General features: G+C 40.3%; 1 pseudogene; it reads right to left on the bottom strand.

The window, feature by feature from the left end:
- Window positions 1–23956, bottom strand: part of LOC144252687 (leucine-rich repeat-containing G-protein coupled receptor 4-like) — a 43739-nt pseudogene extending 19783 nt beyond the window's left edge.
- Window positions 23957–25048: the final 1092 nt, after the last annotated feature.

Here is a 25048-nt window from a genome sequence, read left to right as displayed (position 1 = left end):
CTAAATAAGAAATGACAACAAGTTAAACAGACAAATCCCAAGACCAGATCAATTCACAGGTAAATTCTCCTAATTTTTTAAATATGCCAATTCTTTTTTAAACTCCTCTGGAAAAGTGAAAATAAGATAACACAATTAATTTTATGAGTACAGCATTATCCTGATACTAGTGTTAGATAATTGTATTAAAATCAGATAAAATTACAGGTTAATATCCCTGATTAAAATAGATGTTAATCTCTCAAAGAATAACAACGGAAAGTTATCTAATTATACATTAAAGGATTATACAAATGCTGAAACCAATTAATATGATATATCACATTTAAACAAACATATGGTTAAGAAAGAATCTAAATAGATGTAGAGAAAACATTTACAAAATTTGGCATATTTTCATGGCAAAAAAATCCCATAATAAACTTAGTAAGTAGGAATTTAATTCAATATAATCAAATCAATATATGAAAAGTCCACAGCTAATATTATAATCAACAATAAAAAAATAAAGCTTTTCTTCCAACATCATGAGCAAGACAAGGGGGCCCATCTTTATCAGTTTTCTCCCATATAATACTGGTAGTATAATTCAGAGCAATAGTGGAAGAAGAGGAATAAAAACATCTGCATTGTAAAGAAGTGAAAATACCTCTGTTTTCATATGACTTAATCTTACATGTAGATTCTTGCTAAATAATCTAAAAATAATTTTGTCAAAATAAGTGAATCCAGAAAGTTTACAAGATATGAAATCAACAAGCAAAATTCAGTTACATTTCATATGCTAACAATAAACCCTAAAAGCAAAAAAAAAAAAATGTCATTTACAATAGCCTCAAAAACAGTAAGATAATTCAGGATTGACTTAGTTAAAAGGTGAAAATTGTACACTGAAAACTATGAAACATTGATAAAAGAAATTAAAGCAGGCACAAATAAATAAACATCCTGTGATTTTGTGTTAAGAGTTGATATGGTTAAAATACCTCTAACACCCAAAGTAATTTTTAAATTCAATAATATCCTCCACAGAATGCCAATGGCCTTTGCAACAGACATACCAAAGGCAATATTTATTTTTATACTAATTCATATAAAACCACAAAAGCCACACTTTTACAAATGAATTTTGACAATGAATAATGTTGAAGGAGGAATAACAGTTCTTGATTTCAAAATATACTACATAGTTTATTAAAATATTATTTTCCTTGCATAATGACAGACATCTGTAACACTGAAACATGGAACTTGGAAATAAAACACACATATATGCCAAGTGAACTTCAGCAAAGTTTCCAAAAAGACACAAAGGGGAAAGGACAATATTTGTAACAAATGCTAATAAGAAAATTGAATATACACTAGTAAAAGAATAAAATTAAATTTTTTCTTACATCATAAAAAATCACATCAATAGACACTAAAGACTAAAATATAATGCTTGCAGTGTAGGACACCAAAAATTAACCACTGTAGAAATTAGGAGCTTTTTGTCAGTAACTTTTCTTGGATATGATTTCTGGGTTATAAAACCAAAACCACAGACAATATAAACTAAAATGGAGAAGTGGAACTAAAAAGCTTCTACACAGCAGAAGAAACAATAAAAATAATGAAAATGCAATTACAAAATTAAAGAAAACAACTTCAAACCACACACCCAATTAAGGATTAATATCTAAAATGTATTTTAAATATTTTAAATCTTTAAGAACAATAGCCACACAATAAAAACATGGGCCAAGCTGTCTTTTCTCCATTCCATGTTTTTGGGCCCTTTGTCAAGAATCAAATGAATATGTAAGTGTGGGTTGTCTCTGTATCTTGTATTCTAGTCTGATTTCTGTGTACACTTTTTTGTGATTACCATGCTTTTTATTGTTGTTTTGTCTCTTCAGTGTAATTTGAAATGAGTATTGGGATTCCTCCAGCATATTTTTTGCTTAAGAATTTTAGACTATTCTTGAGGATAACTTCAATTTAGATTGCCTAAGTTTCACTGTTTTCATCCTTCCATAGACTAGCTTGCCCAGGCTTGCAGTATTCTGCAAGGTGAGAATTAAAGCATGGGATGACTTGGCACAAACTTGGAACTGATTCAACATTCAGTTTCTTGAATTTTGTGATTAAACCTTGTCACCAGAGCAGATGGACTGGTTATTTCCACCACAAGACACATTATTTGACAGACATACAAGAGAACTCAAAGTTTGTTGAAAGGATAACATAAATAAAGAACTTAATTACTAAGTGGTGACATGGTTTCTTTCACTTAGCAAAATGTCTTCCAAATTCATTCTTATAATTGTAAATGACAGGGAACCTCAGCAGTCATGGCCAACCAAGCGATCAGATCACCACTATCAGGTCCCTGGATCGGTGCCTGCAACTTTCCCACTGCCAAGTTTGGCTCCAGTTATTTAGTGCCTAGTGCTGCATTGGCCAGAACTGCAGCCCTCCCACAAGTTGAAGCCAGGAGGGTTCTGAGTGCTCTCTTGGCTTCAAACAGCAAAAGGTGTGCATCAATCCCAACCGCTACCACCAGGGGACTCCACGCTGCCTCCCGCACTCTGGCAGACAGGGATCTTGGCCCCTAGCACCGCCGCCTGGGCAGCGCCTCCCTGCAGTGGAAGAAGCTTGCACAACACAAGCCATCCTCCCATCCTCCAGGGCGCTCTGTTTCCTGCTCCACCCATGTCCACCAGGTGGCCTAGCCCCAATATCGCAGGGCACAGCCCCGCCCTCTACTCACAGGCGCCCTTAGGGCACACGCACAGATGCACGCACTGACACACCCAGGGTCGCACGTCAAACTGCTTCGGCGCAGTGGGTTTCCCGCGGCCTAGAGGTGTCCGGAAGATGGTGGAGGAGCACGTGTCTTCAAGTAGGTGAGATTCTTCCTGCAGAAGGCTGCCTGGGCTGCTCTCTTCTGGCCACGCAGCTTTGTCACCGTCTGGTAAGATGTAGCGGCTGTCCTTACCATTTCGAGGTTCCTGGTGAGGATTTGAGGCTTCCCACTGGGACAGTCTCGTGCTCACCCATTATGCTCCTGTTGGCCATCATGGATCTGGGAGGAGAGCCTCATGTAGGGAGGGTGCCAGTGTGTCCAGCAGTTTCTGGGGTGCAGCCACGGCTGGAGTGGCATCCTGGGTCCAGAGCTGTGTGGGGTAGTGCATGGAGGGGAGGCAGACTGGGTGGTTCATGGAAGGGGCGACCTGCTGAGGCCTGTGGGGGATGGGACCCTGGCTGGAGATTTCGTAGGGAACCAGGAGCAGGGTTGGGTAGGAGGTGGGTGGGGTAGGAGGTGGGTAAGGTAGGAGCTCCCTGGGGTAGGAGTGGGTGGGGTAGTGCAGGGGAGGGGATGTTCTTTTCCTGTCCCTGAGAGGCAGTGACTGAAGGGGTGACTATGCTGAGTCTGTGGGAGAAGGGTTGTACATGGTGTGGAATTTCACTGGTCATGACCCATATATAAACATAGAAAAGTTATATCCAGTTCATTCTAATGAACTGCTGTTCTCTTATTTTCATTCCCCTTTGTCTACTCCAGTGAACTTCTGTTTTTCCCTCTCCATCCCTTATTGTGTGTTAGCATCCACATATAAAAGAAAATATTTGGCCATTGCTTTTTGGGACTGAAATATTTCACTTAGCTCGATAGTCCATAGTTCCATCAATTGACTGGCAAATGCCCTAATTTGATTTATCTTTAAGGCTGAGTAATATTCCATTGTGTGTGTGTGTGTGTGTGTGTGTGTGTGTGTGTGTGTATATATATATATATATATATATATATATATATATATAATATATATATCACTAATATCACTACATATTCTTTTGGATATTTGATTTTAAGAGAGACTAGGATGAAGTGTCAGAAACATGGAAGAGAAAAGCTATCAGTATGGTTCTGAAATTCCCAGGTATCCTTATAGAGAATAAAATTTGTGCTTTCACCATAGGCCATCTGTTCAAGATTAGAACAGTGCATCTCAAATAAAGTGCATGACGATCACATGGAGAGCTCACTCAAACTCAGACTTCTGGGCCTCAACTCAGAGTGTCTGACTCAGGGGCCAGAGGTGGGCCTGAGCATTTCTATTTCTTACAAGTCCCCATGGTTTGCTAATGTCCCAGGTCTAAACACTTCCAACTGATGATCCTGGTCTAGAAATTTCAGGGACAATAAAAGTGACATAAAGTCCTCCTTGGGTCCAGTCTTCACCTTTTTTCCCTGCCTCTCTTCCCAGTGCCCTACAGAAAAACCGCTAGCTCCTACTTAGATCATACCTGCATATGTCCATAATAAAATGAAGCACTTGGCATCCTCCAGTCTCATGGGCCTTCCTCATTTGCAGATCTTTTCCCTGAAGACTGGAAGCCCTACCTCTGAACTTCAAACACTGTCTACATATCAGTTTTTGAATCTCATCTTTTGGATTGTTGATTTCCATGTGAATTTCAGAATATCATTTACACTTAGAATTTCACACTGAGTTTTCATGCTATTTTATCTAGGACTTTGTGGACAAAGGATGTTGCTGACTACATTAGGATTCCTTTTTTCCTTTGATGAGAGGAAGCTACCAGTCTGGGACTAACCCCTCTACTGAGTGCCAAGGAGGAGCCCAACATATTGGCCCTTTTGGGTTCCTAGGACTACTTTGAAAAATAATACTTTCTGGGTGTCTTAAAAAAATCCATTTATTGTACCACAGTTGTGAAGTCTAGGAATCCAATCTGAATTATTATAAGGTATCTGCTCTGAAAGATCTAGGGGAGGATTTTTCCCTGTCTACTCTAGCTTTTAGTGGTTGTCAGAAATCCTTAGCATACCTTGACATGTAGATTCATCTCTAATTTTTCTGTCACCATAATCACATGATGTTCTCTCTGGACAGGTATACTTGTCCAAATTTTCATCTTCTAAGGTCATGAGTCATTAGATTATAGCCCACAATAATCCACTATGACCTCATATAACATTTACACATGCAAAAGCCTCATTTAAAATGAGGTAATGACCTGATATGCCAGAATGGACATTATATTCAACCCAGAACATGTCCTGACCACTTAATGTCCCCTAGTCCCTGTATTTCCCATGTGAAGTACATACAGGCATCACCCACACTAGATAAAACTAGGATATGAAGCTCAGTAAAGTTCTGTTCCAGCCAGAAGTACATGTAACCTACAAGGTTTTAGTCACAGTATAACTGTAGCATGAATCCACCTGTTCCTTGAAAGAATAGTTCTGTATCCTGAATCTCTGTAGATATGAAACTGCTTCCCAGAAGTGATCCTAGAATACTACAAAAGACTTCAAATCTTTTAGTAACAGTCTTTGAGAATCTTCGAGCAGGAATAGATGCATAAAATAATTGCTCATCAATTATCCCAAAAGTTACAATATTACTCTTCTAAATTGAAATTACTAGAATGCCCTTGAACATTGTATGAGGGTTTATACTATGGAAATTTTTTATAATTATATATATATATATATATATATATATATATATATATATATATGACAGTAGAGTGAATTCTGAAATATTATATATACATAAAGTGTAGCATATAACTTATTTTAACTAGGATTTCAATCTTATGGTTGTATATGAATTGAGGTTTCACTGTGTATGTATTCATAGGAAAGTTATATCTGATTCATTCTGTCTTTTTTATTCCCATTTCCCCTACCTTCCTTTTATTTCCCTTTTTCTAATCCAATTAACTTATATTCTTCCCTCTCCCTCCTGATTATTTGTTAGTATCAACATATCATAAAGATTATTTGGCCTTTGGTGGATTGGGTCTGTTATGCTGATTTTATGTACTTTGGGGTTTATACTGAGAAGTTGGATAACTTGGTCAAATGGTGGTTCCATTACAAGTTTTCTCAGGAATCTCCATACTGCTTTCCAGTATTGGTTGCACCAAATTGCAGTCCCACCAGCAATGTATGAGTGAACCTTTTTCCCACATCCTCACCAACACTTATTATTACTTGTATTCTTGATAATTGCCATTCCAACTGGAGTGAGACAGAATGTCAGCATAGTTTTAATTTGCATTTTTCTAATTTGGAGTGATGTTGAACATTTATTTCATATATTTGTTGGCCATTTGAATTTCTTGTGTGATGTGCCTATTCGGTTTTTTGCCCATTTGGTGATTGAAATACTTGTTTTTACAGTGATAAGGTTTATGATTTCTTTATATATCCTGGAGATGAATGGTGAACCTGATGTGCAGGTGGTAACAATTTTTCTCCCATTGTAGGTTCTCTTCACATGCTTAATTGTTTTCTTTGCTGTGAAGAAGATTTGTAAGTGGGCAACTCATGTCACTTTTGAAGCAATTCAATAATAAATGACACATGGAAACAAAAATATAACTTACAGTTGTGTCATGATCATTTCAAGAGTCATAATACCTTTAAGAGATAAAGGCAGTGATAATCCTATTTAAAATCATGAATGTAGGTTCATAAAATGTAGGTTCTTTAACCAAATCCCAGTTTCAGTAAGTCAAAGAGTACAGAAAGAAACCTAGTTCTGCACTGTTATTTGTGTTTTCCCTGAGCCAAGCTGCAGTAACAGGCCCAACACTCTAATGAATTCAGTTTGTTTGAATGAGGTAATAAGACATTCTTATGAAAACCCGTCGGCCCAGATAATTTGATGGTTTAATATTATGTCCTCTTTGCCAGTGTTAGATTTTGACAATTTAAAATATTGTTTAGCATTCATCATTGATTTTCTAAACACAGATGTTTGGGGTGGATGAGGTAGGGGGAGAGGCTCTACTTGTGATCATATAAAAAACAAATTGGTTCATTCAAAAGTTTACAGATGTTGCTGAAGGGTGTTAGAACAATCAGTGAAAGAACTCAAAGAACTCAGTGAGAAGTAAGCCTGTATTCTCATTTCAATAAATATATATAAAATGTATCAACACAAACTGCCATTTGTTTTGCCTGCTTTTCTATTTTGACTTCAGAAGAAAGAATTAAAGAAGAAAATGGATAAAAAGAAACAGGAACAAATAAGAGAAGCAAAATCCTAAGACCACAAGCGTATGGAAGAGAAAGTAAAAAGTGTCTTCTCTCCTGTACCTTATATCTGGGAATGTTTTTATTGTGCTTCAGAGTAACAGGTTTATAACTACACAAGGCACCTCTGTGAATTTCTCCACTGATTAACTTTCCAAATGATCACTGAATTAATAGAGATCAATCAGGGGGTAGTTCAGTAAAAGTTTGAGGCACATGCACTGACTTTTAGCAGGAGATGGTTAAAACACCAATATCTGAATTGTTCAGCATCCTTCATTCAGGGCACGTGATGAAAACAAAGCTAGTGTCCTGGGAGGCACCAGACCTTTGTCCAACAGCTGGCAAATATTACCCTCCTAGGAGTAATAAAAATGTTGGGAGTTTATTTTGAAGTGTGAGATTCCAGATTAGTTGATAAAATGATCCATTGCTTCAGGGAGAAGATAAAGATGGTCTGCTTCTGCACCCTATAGGTGGTGCATCAAGAGATATGTGAGCTCATGATTCTTTACACTCTGTAAATGGTGTGTGAGCATTTGTGAGCTTGTTGAGCACTTATGGAAGTAAAGGCAATGCCTTGCTGTACCTTTTGATCACTAGCACCCTATATAATTGCTATAGGGTGTGAGCAATTGTATCTTCACAAACCATTATCTGTATAAAAGGGCCACTCTGAAATTATAAAGGAATCATTTGTTGAAACAGGAGCATCTAGACATGATGTAAAAGGGGGTTTTAAAAAAGGAATTTGGATTCATCATCAGTGATAGAGAAGACTGGCCAAATCCAGAGGTTACCAGACCCAGGTCCAGGCTCCTCATTACTGGAAAACCAGTATTCAGGAAATTTGAATTAGTGGGAAAGAAATTAGGTTTACTGAAGGTCCAGCACATTGGAAAAGGGGGGGCCGTCATCCTCATAGTGTCCTCTTGGGGATCCCACGGACACAAAGGATTTTTATAGGGAGAGAAAGATGGGATTGTGAGGCAGTGGGAAGGAAGGTTTCTCTCAGCAGAACTTTTGTCATCCAGGGTGTGTTTGCTTTTCTTCCTTTCTGAATGGACCATCACAATGGAGCATGACTTTCTGGGGCTAGTACCTATACTTTCTTTGAGTAGACATATTACTTTCTGCATGTTAAATGTCACAGAAATTTGCTTGTTTCATGTTGGTATAAGCAAAGACAAAGAAGAGGCATGACACATTCTGATTTTATCTGAGAATCACCAGATGTTCTGGGTTTTGTAAATTAAAAGAAACATTATAGAGCAGTTCACATCTTAATCAGTTAGCAAAAGCTTTTCTCCAAAATTTAGAAACCTGGCCAGAAGAGAGGGTGTGACTCTGTGTGGGTGCACAGGGAGGGAATCTGAAGTAACTGCCCAGGTCAGCTCCCAGTGGAGATGTCCTCCCCACCTTTTTCATTAATTTTTGTTAATGAATCCAGAGGCACTTTACTATACAACTGTACTTAAGTATTTCAAATTTTAAAAACATTTTTTCAGCCAGTCTAGTCTCTCAGTAGGTTGTTGAAACTTGCCTCAAAGTTGAGATATCCTGACTCAGCCTACTGAATAAATAAGGTGACAAGTGTACACCACTGCATCTGGATAAGAGTTTCCACTGTTACACAGAAGCAGTCCTTATTTTTATTTTTAATGCATTGTTATTAAAATGTTTAAACACAAAAATATAAGTATATGGAATATATACCATCCCACCCTTTTCTGTTATCACCCTGTTTCAAAACTTAGCTCTAAAGTACTAAATATGGAAGGGCAATTCTTGAGCAGGGCAGCATATGATGAAATATACAGTATAGATTAAAAGAAATTTTAATTTTAAAAATGCACAAAGATTTTGAATTTTCCTGAAAATGAACTTTTTAAAAATATATACTTTATTATGGATAGAAGAGAAACAATGTAAATGACAAGAAGAGCTCATGGTAAAACACGAGGTTAAATTTTAGTAGATTCTGGATGGGGAGCCCAAGGTAAATACAAATGACATTTACTCTCAATTCAGTAAGAATTAAAAACTTTCTGCTTCATGTAAGCAGGGTTACATTCCCAAGAGGCTGGACTGTGGTACCTGGAGTCTTCTGTACCATCCTGGATGACATCACCTGCCAGCCAAACCCCATCCTGGAAGGGCATCCAGCAGCAGGTAGGGAAGGCTCTAGTGTGATGGGGGGGCATTTCATCCCCTGTCAAAAGAAGTTCCAGGGGACCAGCACAGTGTTGCTGAGGAAGGTTGGGGTGAGAAGGAGATGGAGGAGGGGAGACCATTGGAGCCTGTTCAGGGGTTCTGTGCAGAGCAGAGGAAGTTGGGTCTGGGTGTTTGTTGGGGGCAGCAGCTTTCCAGAGGTGATAGCATGCCAAGCTTGGGAACTGGGAGGGCTTCAGGGTGTGGGAAGAACACTTGGACTGGAATAAGGGAGAGATTTCTTTCATTAATAAGTGTCCTGAAGTGGTGTCATTTGAAATCAAGGTTCAGAACGTGGGATGCCAGTGGTATTGTTTCCTCTGAAGAAGAACTTGCAGGTTTTTAGTGCAGGTCTGTACTTCACCTGATCAGTCTCAGGAGTGGTTATCTCAGGAGTGGTTATTTTCTTCTTCACTGATCATTCATCCCAGTTCAACTGAATGGTAGTGATCCACTCTTTTGTATGCTAAAGATTTCCACATCCATGCACAACTTAATGTTGCTGGAAACATTTTGTGTACTTCTTTCTTAACTTTTATTTGGTCTTTGCCCATAAGCAGAGTAGCTGTCCAGTGGTGTTTGTTACCATGGTCCCCAGTGTCTATACAGACATTTAGACCACAGTAGAGCCTTTTTGAAGTGCATGATGAGATGATTTTGAGTCCAAATACAATTCACAAGTGTGCAATTAAGTATTCAAAAGTATTTTGAGCCTGAGGGGGACCATGACATTCTCCAGTAGGAAGGAAAAAGGATTCTGCTGTATGATCCTTCAAGGTATCTCTGAACAGCAAAGTATTATATGTTGAGAAAATATTAGCTATATATTGAGATTTGTGTATATCTTTCTTAGGTAGAAGAATCTGGAATTGTTTTAGTTTAGCCTTGATATGTTAGTACTGTAATAATGGTGAGGATATTGCCTTTCTTTTCCTTGTCTGTATTTCTTGCTTCCAGTTTCTTTCTGCATGTAAATTAAAAAAAAAAAGTCGAGTGTGAGTGAAGTTCTTATTTTCTCTCAAATTCTGTTGTAAATGACGTTTATATTTTGACCAGAAGAAACTTAGATGTACCAAAGTTGTACTCATTTGTGGTAGTTAAATTTTAACATGGGTTATTTTGGCTCATTCTGTTCATGCTCAGTTTTTATAGATGTATCCCTGTTATCTGTATGCTTAGTAAAACATTGTGGTTGGTATTAGAAATATATGGAAATAGCAGCACCATTGCCTGTGATCCATGACCTGGTAGTTTTCAGGGCTTGCTTGCTGAGTAGGAGGTTTCTGAGCCTCAAGTCAGTGACCTGGTTTCTTGTGAAGAGTATTTCTTGATAATGTTGCACTCTAATTTCCACTTCTGTATATGACAGTTTGTGTTGATGGGATGGGACGCCAAGTAGAATAAGAAGGATGGTGCTCCACTGTCAAGGGAATTTCCTCTAGAAACATCAGTTCTCACACTCAAACCAAGTGTAATCTTGCAGGTGCTGGAGAGAGATTCTGAGGCTGGCCATGAGTCAGTGGATAGGAGACACTTGGAGACCCTGCTGCAAGGTAAGAGGCACTGGTTTGCATTTGAGAAGCAAGGCAGTGTGGGCTCTCATTCAACATCCACTTGGCAGACCACCACCAATGCTTGAGGATAGAAGAGATTCCCCCAGATCTGGATTGGGCTTGACTCCAGGGGAATGACACAAACTGTGGGTTAGTTGTGGCCTACATGATGGGGAAGTGTGCTCCTGAACATTGCTGCTGGGAGGACCACCTGCCTTCTACACGCACCACAGGGTTTTGGCTGCCTGGAAGCCCTGGGATGTGTGTCTAGGTATTAGTGAACAGCAGAAGAGTGGGAGGCAGTGGGAGCTTCCAGAAAGGGGAAGAGTTAGAATGCAGGGCCCTGTCAGGACAGGGTTCTTGTAGGGGTTACGATGTGTGGGCTGGGAGTGATGGGAGGGGTGGCAGTGCTGGGAGGGGAATCAGTGGGAGGCAATGATGCAGGGGCTACTCTCTGAGGAGTAGCAGTTTGAGTCTGGGCATTGGCTGAGTGATATTTGCAGACTTTAGAGAATGCCAAGCTTGGGGACACACACCCAGTAGAGATGTGTGTCCTCAAGGATGTAGGGCCTGTACCTGGGGGTGAGATAGGTTTTCTGCAGGATGGGGAAGTGTTTTATAGTGACTGCTTGTGGGCATTAGTTAGAGAGAAACTTCCATTTCTTATTAAGCATATTGAAATAGAGAATATGAAATCCAGGTTCTGAAAATCATTTGGCCCTGTTTTTTTTTTTTCTCCATGAGGAGTCTCCTGCAAACTTGTGTCCTTTTTCACCATAGTCAATAGGTTCTATCTGGTTGATAGGATTTCATTGTTTTGTATACCAATGACTACTATAATTTAAAGCAAGCTCACATTGCCAAAAGCACTTTTTGTATCTCTTCTGGTACTTTGAAGTTTATTTTGCCTTTGCCAGTAAACAGTGTCTTTCCAATGACATTTGTCATCAAGTTGTGCAAGCTGAGTACTCGATAACTTTGCTGTCTGTCTGATTCAATGTTTTAAGGCTCACCCTTCTTAAAAGCTATCTTGCCACTGAAAAGCTGAATATCCAGGTGTCCTGGTGTAAATGCCAGCATGTTGCACTTTGTACCCCCAACTCCCAACAACCACAGCATGCCAAGGTGGAGGATCTTACCTTGATGATACCTCCAGTTCCAGGAGCAAAGCTTCTTCACTGTTTGTGCTTGAAGGGAAGAAGAAGCCCTCGATGCTGGCAGGTGGCTTCCAAGCTTGGATCAGGGAGGCCCAGCAATTGAGAAGTGAGATATTGCAGGAGCTGGAATAGTGTCTGGACCTTCTAAGAGTTCCTGCAGTGTAGGCCCTGTGTCAGTGGGAAGGCCTCCCTCCAATTTCACAAATTTCTCTGGGAGCTCGCTGTATGTCTGAAGCAAGTGAGGTTAATTAGCACTGTGAATTGGACCTTCTCAAAGTCATAAGGAGAAGAAGAAAAAGGAAAGACCAATATCTAAGATCATTGTTCTTAAGCAACGGATGCATAGTGCTAGTCTGACTTACTCATATATTGAGGTTTGGGGTTGAAAGAACAGGAAGTTGTTCTGACCAAGAAAGTAGAAGCTGTGAATGGATGGGGTCTTTGTATTTTCAACAAAGTAGAATTGTCTGGTGATTGGTCTTTGGCTAACACCATTCACTTCATTTTCCAGTAGCAGGCCTTATGATGAAGACCCTGGTAGGTGATTACTCTGTCTGTATTTCATATAGTGGCATCAACTGTGCTGCTGGTAACATCAGCATTCTATTCATGAGCCACTATCAATCTGTGCCTGTTTTGGTAGCTCTATTTGGAGATGTGGAAGTTCTTGCAGCACTGTTTGCTGGTCAACACATGATGTTATTTGTCCTGGTACATCAGTGGCTGATAGAGCAGACTGTATACTTGCATCTGTATTGGAGAACCAGCCTTTGACCATGGACTTGAGGTTATTTGAGGAAGAAAGCTGTGACATACTGTATAATTGGACCAAAATCAAAGATGGCAAAATGGATATTGATATTGTACTTGTGATAGACATGTCAAAACCCATCCATCTACCAACAGATGTGAAAACCATGACTGAAGTGAAGAAAGTGAGGAGTTCTGGGATTCTTCTGAGTGAGTCCCAGTAGCCCTCCAGTCACTGCACTCTGTACTGCCTTCTGGGGACTTATGAATGAACTCTCTCCATAGCCTCAGTTGATACATGTGCAATATACCTTTCCTCTGGCACTTAAATCATCTAATGTTTTTTAGGGCATAGACTTTTGTTTTTAATTTAAGTCCTTATTGAGAAAGAATTCTTAGAAGCTTCAGGGCATTTTTATTTATTCCAAAGTACATTTCATCCTGTAGCTACTGCTTTTCCCTCCTACATCTTTGTAACCAGTCAGGTGGCTCATCACTGTGTGATCTTCTTTCTAATTTTATGTGATCCCTGTCTGTTCTTCATTTTTCTCTCTAGCTTTTGCATAGGAGATAAAACATTCAACACTTTGCATTCTGTGTCTGGATTGTTTCACTGATCATGTCATTTCTTGTTCGTTCATAACTTTGCTGGATATAGCAGTCTTGGGTGGCAAGTGTATCCTTTCAAAGCTTGGAATATTTGATTCAAATCCCCCTTGATTTTAGAGTTTGAGGTGAGAAGTTTGAAGTGAGTCTTATAAATGTAAATATAATTAAATTTCTGCAAACAAATATAAATTTTATATAAATGTGCCTAATGTTTTTCTTGTGTATCTTTTACTATTTTTTTTCTTATTTCCAGTGTTAGGTCCTTTGATTATAATATGTCTAGCAGAGCTGCTTTTTATCTTAATCTTTTTTCTTTGGGATTCTGTATGGATCGTGTATGTATATGTCTATCTTATTTTTAATGTTTGAAATTTTTTCTAGTGATATTTTATCAGAAAGATTAATGCCATTAGCCTGAATCTCTATGTTCTTCTCCACATTTTGCCATGATTTTCTATTTGACCTTAAGCCCAAAGCAGTGGTATTTGCCAACCAAGTACTGAAAGTTTTGAAAGTGTGAGCAAAAATAGACTTTCCTTCTTAAAATTGTTTTCTGGTATATTAGTCATATTAATTGATAATTATTAACAGGGAAGGAGATAATTTTTATAAAAAATGTGAGCTTTTGTTTTCTTTCAGTTTATTCTTTTCTAGTTTTTAAGGCTATTTTGAAGTGGAACTTAATGTATCTCAATTTTATATATTAAGATTTACATTTTCATTTATACCAGTTTTGCTTCAATGTGAGTTTATCTTCAAAGTCAAATTGTACAAAGTTGATTGAGTCTATAATTTTATCCATTAGATCCTCCAGGGAATATTGTTATTTAATATGTATAAGCTTTTCTCAAAGTATTTGGAGAATTCTTCAGGCCTGGCTACTTGATTTGTAGAGAAGGAAAATTTAAATAAAAAGATTCAAGTTATAAAGGCATTTTGGAACCAACTCATATCCTCCTCAGCTATAATGGTGGTTATATGTTGTGACTTGTTAACTACCCGTGGGAAATTTCACTGAGCTGTTCCAATTATTATCTTGCAACTATTGTTTTAATATTAAGTGATATTTTTCTCAAGACAAATCAAAAGTATGTTTTCCACTGATATTTTGAGAGCCATAGTCATTACACAGTTTTTAAATAACAGATATTTTTACCTCTAAATCTATTTTCTGACAGGATGCAGTAAGTAAATGTTGCATGGATTTTTATGGAAAACTAAATAACTGTACCCAATGGAAAATATAAACATTTCATCATGTATCTGAATCACAAATATCAAGGTACATTTCTATTTAGATGTAATAAAATAAGATTTTGGATCACTCCTTCTTTATACTTATAAACCATTCTTTTAAAAATGATTGTAGTTGAGTGACATGATTTTAATGAAACTCTTAAAATTATATGAGCATCTCAATTATAGTTGAATGTCATTCCCTTGTCCACCATTAAAACGTGACCATATGCAACAGAATGAGAATCCAGTAATGAACTTTCCTATGGTTGGAAGTATGATTGATATTAATGTAGAAACGGAGGATCTGTTCTTGAAACATAAATGCTCTTCAGCAGGGAGTAAAGGCTAATATAATTAGATACCTATAACTATAAGCTACCATAACTTCTATATTTTGATATGTAAGTAATATTTTTATGTTGCCTTTATAAGGCATATGGGTAAAGTTACTTTTTTAGTTTTCTATTTTTGATTCTTATTTCTTTGTTATGCAGAAAGCTCTTCTTTAGTACATACTTTGCATTTACCAGTATTTTGGATGCTAGAAAATATATAATAGCATTATAGTATATAAATATATAATAGTATTATATTTTTAACTTTCAAGATTGGAAAGGTTGTCTATCCCTTTCTGTTTTAGGACATGTATGTTTCTGTAAGGATTTCAAAATGGGGTTAAAATAAATAGAAGGACCCAACCAAAAAGCACTTAATTTAGAAAACCACAAGCCATTATATAAAGGGCATGGATCATCCTGTCTTTAATTAAGTGGGTCTGCGTTTGAAGCCAGGGGCTCATCCTGTTTATGAAGAGGTTGAATTCTTTTGTGAGTCTTGAGTGTTGTTATATATCTATATATCTATCTATCCATATCTATCCATCTATCTATGCATATATTTAGTATAGTAATATACATATATGCAGAAATATTTATACATACATGTATATGTATGGAATATGGCTTCCAAGAGACAGAGGGACATAAAATGATTATAGATATTTGTAGATTTTTAAGCTGAGAAATAATCAGTTCAGACTGGCTTTTATTTTTCTTTCCACATTTTCAATTTTGTGCATTATAGTTGTACATAACAAGATTTTTTGTTACATATTTATACATACATAAAATTTAACAATATAATTTGGCCAGTATTGCTTCCCAGCACTTCTCCTCTCCCTGCCTACCTCCCATCCCTTGTTTTTTAAAAAATTATTTCCCATTGATTTTCCTGAGGTCATCCCCTCACCTTTCTTTTTCTTTTTCCTGTCTAGCTTGCACATAGGAGAGAAAGCATATGATCCCTGACCTTCTAAGTTTGACTTATTTTGTTTAATATTATGGTCTCCACCCATTTCCTGCAAATGACATAATTTAATTCTTTTTATGGCTGAATAATCTTCCATATTATCTCACCTCTTTTTGGATTCCTAGAATTAGGCACACAGGGAATCTAGAATTAGTCCATCATATTGATGATAGTAATAGCACAGTCCTCCTTTCTCATTCCCCTCCAACTTTAGTTTCCTCCTATGTGCCTGCTGTGATCCTCATGGGTGATCTTTCATCCTTGTTGTGGAATAGTATGTTTTTCCTTGAGAAGCATGAGTGCCAATTTTAAGCCAGAAAAATGTCTGCAGTTTGAGGATTACCTTCATCTTATAAAATTTTATTCTCATTGTCTGTATCACAGTATTTTTGACATGTGAACTATAATTCTATATGTAGTATAATTTTGATAAATTATTTGAATTTCTCCATTTCTTCTGGTTGGGAATATGTTAGTAAAGTAATAAGTTACTTCATTAATGAAATAGGTTGATTGGATCAGGTGATTTCTAATGCTGCTTTCATCTTTGATACACCTTTTAATCTTTTCCAGTTATTTGATATATGTTTTTTTCCTGAGTTCTAAAGCAGTTTTTATTCATTCTATTTAGTTGTACATGGCAGTGGAATATACTTTGACACATCATACATAAATGGAGTGTAAATTCTCATTCTTCTGGTTGTACATGATGTAGACTCATACTGGTAATGTACTCATATATGCACATAGGGTAATTATGTCAGATCCATTCTGCTATTCTTCCTACCTCCATTCCTCTTCCCCTCCTTTCACTCCCCTCTACCTGATCCACAGTACCTCTGTTCTTCCCTAGGAACCCCAACCCTTATTGTCAATTAGTATCTGACAATCAGTGAAAACATTCGGCCTTTGGTTCTTTGGGATTAGCTAATTTTGTTAAGCATGGTATTCTCCAGCTCCTTCATTTACCACCAAATGCCATAATTTCATTCTTCTTTAAGGTTGAGTAATATCTGGTTGTGTATGTATACCACATTTTTTTCATTCATTCATCTGTTGAAAGGTACTTAGATAGGTTTCATAGTTTTGCTGTAACATTGATGTGGTTGCATCACTGTAGTATACTGACTTTAAATCCTTTGGGTATAAACTGAGAAGTGGGCGAACTGGGTAAATTCCAAGTTTTCTGAGGAATCTCCTTACTACTTTCCATAGTGATAATTTGGAAATTTGCCTCCCTACTAGCAAGGTATGAGTGTAACTTTTTTCTACATCCCCCTAACATTTATTGTTGTTTGTATTTTTGATAATTGCCATTCTAAGTGGAATGAGATGAAATTTCAATGTAGATTTGACTGCTTTTTTGTAATTACTAGAGATGAACTTTTTTCATATATTTATTGTCTTTTTTTTTCTTCTGTGCAGTGTCTGATCAGATCCTTGGTCCATTTACTGATTGGGTTGTTGTTCTTGTTGTTTTTGTTGTTGTTATTATTATTATTATTATTATTGTAAAGTTTTTGAATTATTCATATATACTGAAGATTAATGCTATATCTGAGGTGAATGTGGTAAAGATTTTCTCCTGTTGAGTAGGCTTTCTTTTCATATTATGTTTCTTATGCTGAGAACAAGTTTAAAGGAATTGCATTGAATCTGTATAGCATTTTGGGTAGTATGGTTAATTTGACAATATTAATTCTGCCTATCAAGGACATGAGAGATATTTCCATGTTCTATGGTCTTCTTTAATTTATTTCTTCAATGTTCTGTAGTTTTCATTGTAGAAATATTTCATATTTTTTGTTTTATATATTCCAAAGTATTTTAATTTATATGAGGTTATTGTGAATGGGATATTTTTCCTAATTTCACTTTCAGTTCATTTTCCATTGATATATGTAATTGATTTATGGGTGTTAATTACCCAATGGATTTTGATGTATTGTATCCCTGTTCCCAATTATTTATGAAATTTTTTCTCCCCTGAACTTATCTGTGATCCAATCCTAATCCAGAGAGGTATATTTTAACCTCCAGGTTTTAAATGATTTCTGTTTCTTTTCTTGTTACTAACTTCTTATTTCTTTCTTTTATGATCTGATTGGGTGCAAAAAAATATCTCTATTTCTTGTATTTACCTTGTACCCCCAAATATTATTTTTTTATTGGTACCAGGGATTGAACTCAGAGGCATTTGACATTTGAACCACCTCCCCAGCCCTATTTATATACATGGGCTCACTGAATTGCTTAGCACCTTATCATTGCTGAAACTGGCTTTGAACTTGAAATCCTTCTGTCTTAGCTTCCAGAGCCACTGGGATTACAGGTGTGTTCCTCCACACATGGCAATATGAAATATTTTAAAGAATGGTCATTGTTTCAGGGAGAAGCAAATGAATTCATTATTGAAGGATTAAACAGTCCACAGATGTCTATTTGGTCTATCTGATTAATGTGATTTATTTAGTTCTGAAGAGGCCAGGCTGTCAGGTTTTACTTTTTGGGTGGGCATGGTACAGAAAGGTTGCCCAAAACCACAGTAGTGTGAAGAGTGTGGAGTGTGGTCCTCACAAGGCCTTTTACTTGCCACCACAAACTCTGTCTTCCATCTTTGGCTCCCTACAATTGTCACCTCCTCAAACTCCCACCAAAACCAGACCATTTTATAGTAATCTTATTTTGTTTAAAAGCTTTGACACAGGTGTTGGGTATATGGCTTAGTGGTAGAGTGCTTTAGCATGTATGAGAACCTGGGTATGGTGCTCATCTCTTAAAAAGAAAAAAAAATGACTTGCCAAAAATGATTCTGCCCAATGAATAAGCTTATCAAGGGAGATTGAGAGACCGGGGATACTGGCTGGTGTGGGCCATATGTGGAGGTCCTGACCTGAAAGCCTAGAGAAGCAGAGAAGCCCTGAGTGTCTCCATGCATCTATTCACTCATTTTTCAAATTTGACTGAGTCCTGGAGACCAAAGTGCAAGTCAGTTTTGAAGGTTAGAACAGTTTCCAAGATAGTATGTTTGGTCTCCTTCATTTCAGTGAATATTTAGGCATAAAACAAATTAAGTGCAATAAACACACTGAATAAGGCTCTATAAAGGACATGAACTAGGTGTTCAATGTTCAGGGGTCCAAAACTGGCTTGGTTTTGAGTGAGGCTTCATTATCCTGCAATGGCAGGAAGAGTGGGTCCAAACTTGTAAGGAGCAAGGTGGTACCAGAGGCATTGGAGCAGGTGCAGGAATATGAAATAAAGCCATAGACCCTAATGGGGGGATCAAAGTCAAGGGATGGTACAAAGGGATTAGGGAGATCAGTGCCTGGTCATGGGGACTGTGGGCCATGGTGAGTATTTTTAGCTTTATTCTAAGAGGAATAGGAAGTTATCTGTGCCTGAAACAGGGTGGGTGTCATGGGTTGGCTCCTGGTGTAAACTTTCTTCATTGAACTGATTTGATTTTAACCTAGCTGTTATGTTGTGCTTCCATTTTTTTGTGTGCAGAGCAGTATGGAAGGACATACTGACCTGGTATAGCACTGGTCTAGTGGCATGGAACACCAACTTTGTTATCTGAGTTTGAAGGATGCATTGCTTCTCTTTTAGATGGCATAACTGTTGGTGACATGAGAACCTTCATGGTCATTAATGGCTAAAGCTATGGGAAATCTAGAGTTGTTATGAGGACCAGCTAGATCATCAATAGTGCCTCTAGGTCCATGTAGAGGGGACCAGAAAAGGTGAGAGATGTGTGGGCCAGGCAATGTGCACACTTTTGTGTAGTGTCAGCTGCAGGCATATGCATTGTAGAGAGGAGTAACTGTGGGCAGGGAAGTGGTAAGGAATAGCTAGGACCAAAGACAGAAGCCAGAGCTGGTAAAGAGTGCCTATGCGGTGGGACCTAGTTTGTTAATGCACAGAGCTGTAAGATCAGATCTGATTATAGACACATAGGGCTTTAGGGAAGGAGCCAGAAGCATGGCTTTGCCTGGCTGCTGTGTATCTATAGCTCTGGGGCCTAATCATGAATGCATAAAGCTACAAACCTCAGCTGATAATTCAAGTATGTTGGCAGGGATATGCAGGTGTTGAGAATGGCTGTAAACATGCACTATCATTTGGTGAGTGGAGCTAAGGAGAAACGTGTGTGCAGTGGCACAGAACAACTGTCTTCAGGCAAACCTACATTGTGGTGGGGACGGTTAAACAGATTCTGAATGCTGTATATATGTTCATATCACCATAAAACAGCTGTATCACATGTGGGATTGGTTTCTGGGATTTTTTTGGAGAGTGTTTTGCTGTCCCTGGGGTCCAACAGGGACAGGCAGGAGGAAGCCAGGTCACACACATAGCAGGGGACATCCTGTCATCTAATTTCTGAGAAACTTGCCTCTCTGTGGTTAAGTCTGAATTTTCCTTGAGGTCCTTCCTTCCACTGCCACTGGATTTTCCCAAGTGCATTCCAACTCTGTGGGTTTCTCATCTTCTTGATCCAGGAAGACTCTCGGGTCCTCCCATTGGCACTCCACCCCAGAACCTGCACAGCCTTCTCTCTTCCATCCTGCTGTTTCGGGGAGTTAGGCAGGACCGAGCTTAATCTCCCCTTCATGTGAGGCATGAGGTTAGGAGACATACTCAGCATCCTCAGAAGCAGAGATGATTCAGCCCCAGGGTCCCGGCATCTGGTTTGGAGCTCTGTGCTCCTGCCCCTGTCCTGGAACTGAGGGAGATTTTTGAAAACAAGTTCCTTATGGGTGCAGATGGCAAGATCATTGCCTTCACAGGGTGGTGCTAGAGGCAGGGAGGCCAAGGGTGCCTTCCTCCATCTGTACTGAGCTCAATCAGTGCAAGGAGTCCTCCATGATGACCTTGCTAACAGGGCACAGCTTCCCAGCATCTGGTCATAGAACACAGGGTCCACCTGCATCATTTCAGGGGACCCCATGAGAATCCTAGACATAGTACAGGGGTGGTGGAGGGATCCTGGCTGCTCTAGTTGCCCAGGGCCATGTGAATTCCATGTTTGGAGGAAGACCAGCTATCTGCAGATGTGTTCATGCCACTGGTGGGAGGGTCTGGGGAGCTGATTTAGAGCAGCCACAGACACCCTACACACAGTGCCCACCGACAACCTGCTGACTTCCTGGGACCATGGATAAACAGCTGTTTCACAATGGGCAGGTCACTGCACCTCTCTGAACCAGGCTATCTATGTCCTGAGGAATAGGGGGAACAGCAGTGTCTGCAGTGTTCAATGGCTGCTTTTCCTCCTTTTGATATCAGATAGCCTAGGGGCAGCAGCTCCTACTCTCTGTTGCACCAGTAGATAAGCCCATGAGAAGACCACTGTCAGTACTGAATATGTGGCTCTGGACTTCCAGTCAAGCTGCCCAAGTAGCTGCCAAAAGGTGCCTGGGGTTAGGGGTGTTGCATCAGGCTTCAGGGAATGCATCACTTGGCCCCGCTCCCTTAACTTTCAGCCTTGCCAACTGCACCCACCAGTTCTCTCCCTTCAAACAGCCTCACACATGAATTCAGAAGCCCAACTAGCTTAGGGTTATGGAGTCAGGGACACTTGGATCCCAAGGGTCCTGCCTACTGCTCTGAGTTATGCTCTGAGGGGTGTTCACAGTGGGGCAGGGTTTCAGGCCTAACATTCTACAGAAGAGCCCGCCAGTCTAGACAGTATGGTGTTCTGTCTTGTAGAATTGAGAACTCTGCAGGGAGGACACATAAATCCCTGGGGCCCACATGCCAGTCCTCCTCCCTGGAGATGAGTGGTTTAGACATGGCTCTGGGCTCATTTCCACAGCCAGGGAGCACAGACAGATACTGCACCATGAACCTCCTCCCCTCGAAAGAATCACCCAAACAGCAAGGGAGTGGACTGCGTTCCTTGAACTGGGACCTCAGGAGAGAGCCTGTCACCTCTAAGATAGGGACAGTGTTGCTTGGAAGTCAGGCTGATGCACATGCTCAGAGGAAGAGGGCTCCTGAGGCAGGCAGGGCCACCTTCTTTCTCCTTCATCTGGAACTACCCTACTTGTCCCCTTCCTGCCTAACTGGTAACTCTGCCTCTCTTTTATTAGCCATCCACATCATCTGTTTCCTCTGATGAGGTTGTCTATGTTGAATTGTATAATGAAGAGACACAGGCCCTGCAGTGCTCCATGCAGGAGTGAGCAACCAAGTGTCCGTACCCTGCCCCTGCCAAGGGAAGCAAGCCATGACACAGTCCCACACCACTCCTCCAAATTGCTTCTTTGCCCTACACCCACCTCCTGCCCTCTCAGCCTCAACTTCAGGGATTTGAGTCCTTGCCTGGGATGTGAGGACTGACACAGGTGCTATCTGGCTCACCCAGGATACCTGTGTCCCAGGGTTTCTTTGACCATTCAAGAGAGTTGAGACTTCTATCACCAAAGCCATACTCCTACTACCCTAGTGAAAGGTTTTGTCCAAACCACTACCTCGGCCCTCATCCTCCAGACCTGAATACTGAGAAAGAACAAGACTGTCAGTCTTATCTGCCAAACCACATAAACTCCATGTTTGCCCCCTCACTTCTGACTGTCATTTCCCTACAATGGCTGACTTTCTAAATCTGCACCTCCTCAGCCTTCACTTCCTTGGTAACTGTTCATACCAAGGATCCTGTGTTCACCCCAACCAGTGAGTAGCAGCCAAGTACTTTTTTTTATTGGATAAAGAGCCAAGCAGACTGCCTGCTCAGAGTGCTTATTTTCAGTGTTGATTACTGTGTTCCCTTTTGCATCTGGAAGTAAAGTTCTTTCTCTGATGATTGTTTTCAGTGTTGATTCCTGTGTGCTCTTCTGCATGTAGAAGTAAAGTTTGTGTCACTGACAAAGCTGAAGAGTCTGTTTATTTCATTTCCTGGGGTGCTCATCACCCTGTATATTTACAACATGGTTCTGGACTCTGGTCCAGGCTTCATACCCATGTCCCTGCTTGGCCTCAGTCCTCTTCCCTCAGCCTCCATTCCCAGAGCAGGATGAGTTGGCCCTCGGGCTGGGAAGGAAGGTCCAGCAGAACAGGTCAGTGTGGACCTTTCATCCCAGTTGTTCGATGAGACAAGCAAGGTGCCAATGGATGGATCAGTTAAAAAAGAAGATAAATGGCAAAGGAAAGGATCACAGAAATGGAGGAGCAGCTGACAACCACATGTCCATTGTAAGCTGAGGCCATGGCAGGGCAACTGCAGCCAGCATCACAATTCAGTGGGACCAGAGATGCAGAGCTTTGGCCAGGTACTATGTCTTGTCCCCAGGGCACAGACTAGTTTTACTCAGCTCATCTAACTTCTGCTGAGCCCAACATTCCAGGTGACACACTGGACTTGATCACCTCCCCTGCGTTTAGGGTCATCTAAGGTCAGTTGCCCTCTGAGGCTTTTCCAACAACTGAGGGAATCTTGAGTTTTCACATTGAGTTCTGACCAGTCTGCAGGTATGTCCAGATACTAATGTCCTCCATCCTCCACAGCTGCCCCTTCCCCCAAGGTGCTATGAATAACTGCCTGTTTCCAATATTTAAAGAGGTTAAGGAACTTGTTTTAGGTCCTGAAAAGGCTCAAGTAGGTCCTGTTTTGGGGGTAATGTGGCATTGGCCAGGAACATGCAGGATATTAGAGACAAGTAGAAATGCCACTCAGAGATGGCTACCTAACTTTTATGAAGGGGCTGGGAATGGAGTCCACACCAATGTGCCCCATTCTGAGCAATCCTGGTAGTGATGGTGCCACACGTGGCCCCTAGTTTTGACATGGTGTCACCTCAGAATCCTCTCCCAGATGATTTCAGGAAGGCCAGATTCCAGGATGCCCCAATTTCACTCTGATAGAAGTCAGGCGCTCTTGGCTGGGAGCAACAATAAGTCCCCTATTTCAGAATCTGTTTCTCTGATCTTAATAGAACTGTACCAGTTTCTGCCAGCTCATGTCTCACAGATGCAGAAGAGAGTCCTCTGACACCTCCAGAGATGAAGACATTGGGGCCAAAACACAGCCACTTCCTCATCAGAAGCAGGTAGCCCCTCATGGCACACTGTTGCTCCCTCTCTCACTGTTTTCCTCTGCTCTGCCCTACCAGAGGGGATGACCAGATGTGTGTGTTCAGGGCTGCTCCAGGGCCATTCAGAGTTCCTCTCCAGCCTCAGGGATGAGGTGGTGCTCAGGGGAGGTGTGAGGTGCAGGATCCATAGCCACAGGAAGCCTCCTTTGTAGCAAGCCTGTCTTGAGCCTTCCACCCCAGTGGAGGTCCCCATCACTCTTCACCTCTCCAGCTTCTCACAGAGAAGGAAAGAAGGTGGTATTGGCAGCAGGTGTTCTGGGCAGCCTCTGTCTTGAGCCTTCCATCCCAGTGGAGGTCCCCATCACTCTCCACCTCTCCAGCTTCTCACAGAGAAGGAAAGAAGGTGGTGTTGGCAGCAGGTGTTCTGGGCAGCCCAGTCTACTCAGGATATGAAAGTCTCCACCTGGCAGGGAAGCCTGCACTGTGTGCAGTCGGTATGTCTTGCCCTGAGACCAGCATCCACCTTGATTCTGTCCCACTGCCATTGAGCTCAGCCTTCCAGGTCCTCTCATCCTGGCCATAGACAGGCCTCAATTCTATTCACAGAGTACATCAGTGCACAGGCCTTTTACCTTGGTGCTGTGTGTCATAAGTCACCAGTATAGGTGTGACACAGAGCCTGCGATACTGTCACACTGCACAGATGATGAAAGTCCCAACATATGCTCAACCAACAGCTGCCTAGTGCCTAGTCCTATTCCTGACTGAGACCATGAGTCTCCTCCCCAGTTATTAGGGGCTGGATCAGTGTTAGTCACAGTGAGATCAGCATCTGCCAGTAACTAGGCCACCCCCATGGCCAGCCAAGCCAGGAGCTTCCTCACAGACCTCTCTATAGTAAATCAAGGACCCCTGTCTCAACTGAGCTTGTACAGACAGTGGCACCTCAAGCCCTGTAGCAGGCAGGGTGAAAGTCTCCACTGTGCTTCTCTCCACTGAGAGGCATTCACCATGTCCCTCACTTCTCTGTGTCTTGGCACTACGGAGCACAAATCCTGTCCTTCTGGGATTCTGATGCAACATTCCCCCATTGGATCCCTCCCCATGAACGTTGAGTAT

This window comes from Urocitellus parryii, unplaced genomic scaffold (genome assembly GCF_045843805.1).
Source record: "Urocitellus parryii isolate mUroPar1 unplaced genomic scaffold, mUroPar1.hap1 Scaffold_53, whole genome shotgun sequence".
Taxonomy (NCBI): Eukaryota; Metazoa; Chordata; class Mammalia; order Rodentia; family Sciuridae; genus Urocitellus; species Urocitellus parryii.
This window is presented reverse-complemented; position numbering and strand designations above follow the sequence as displayed.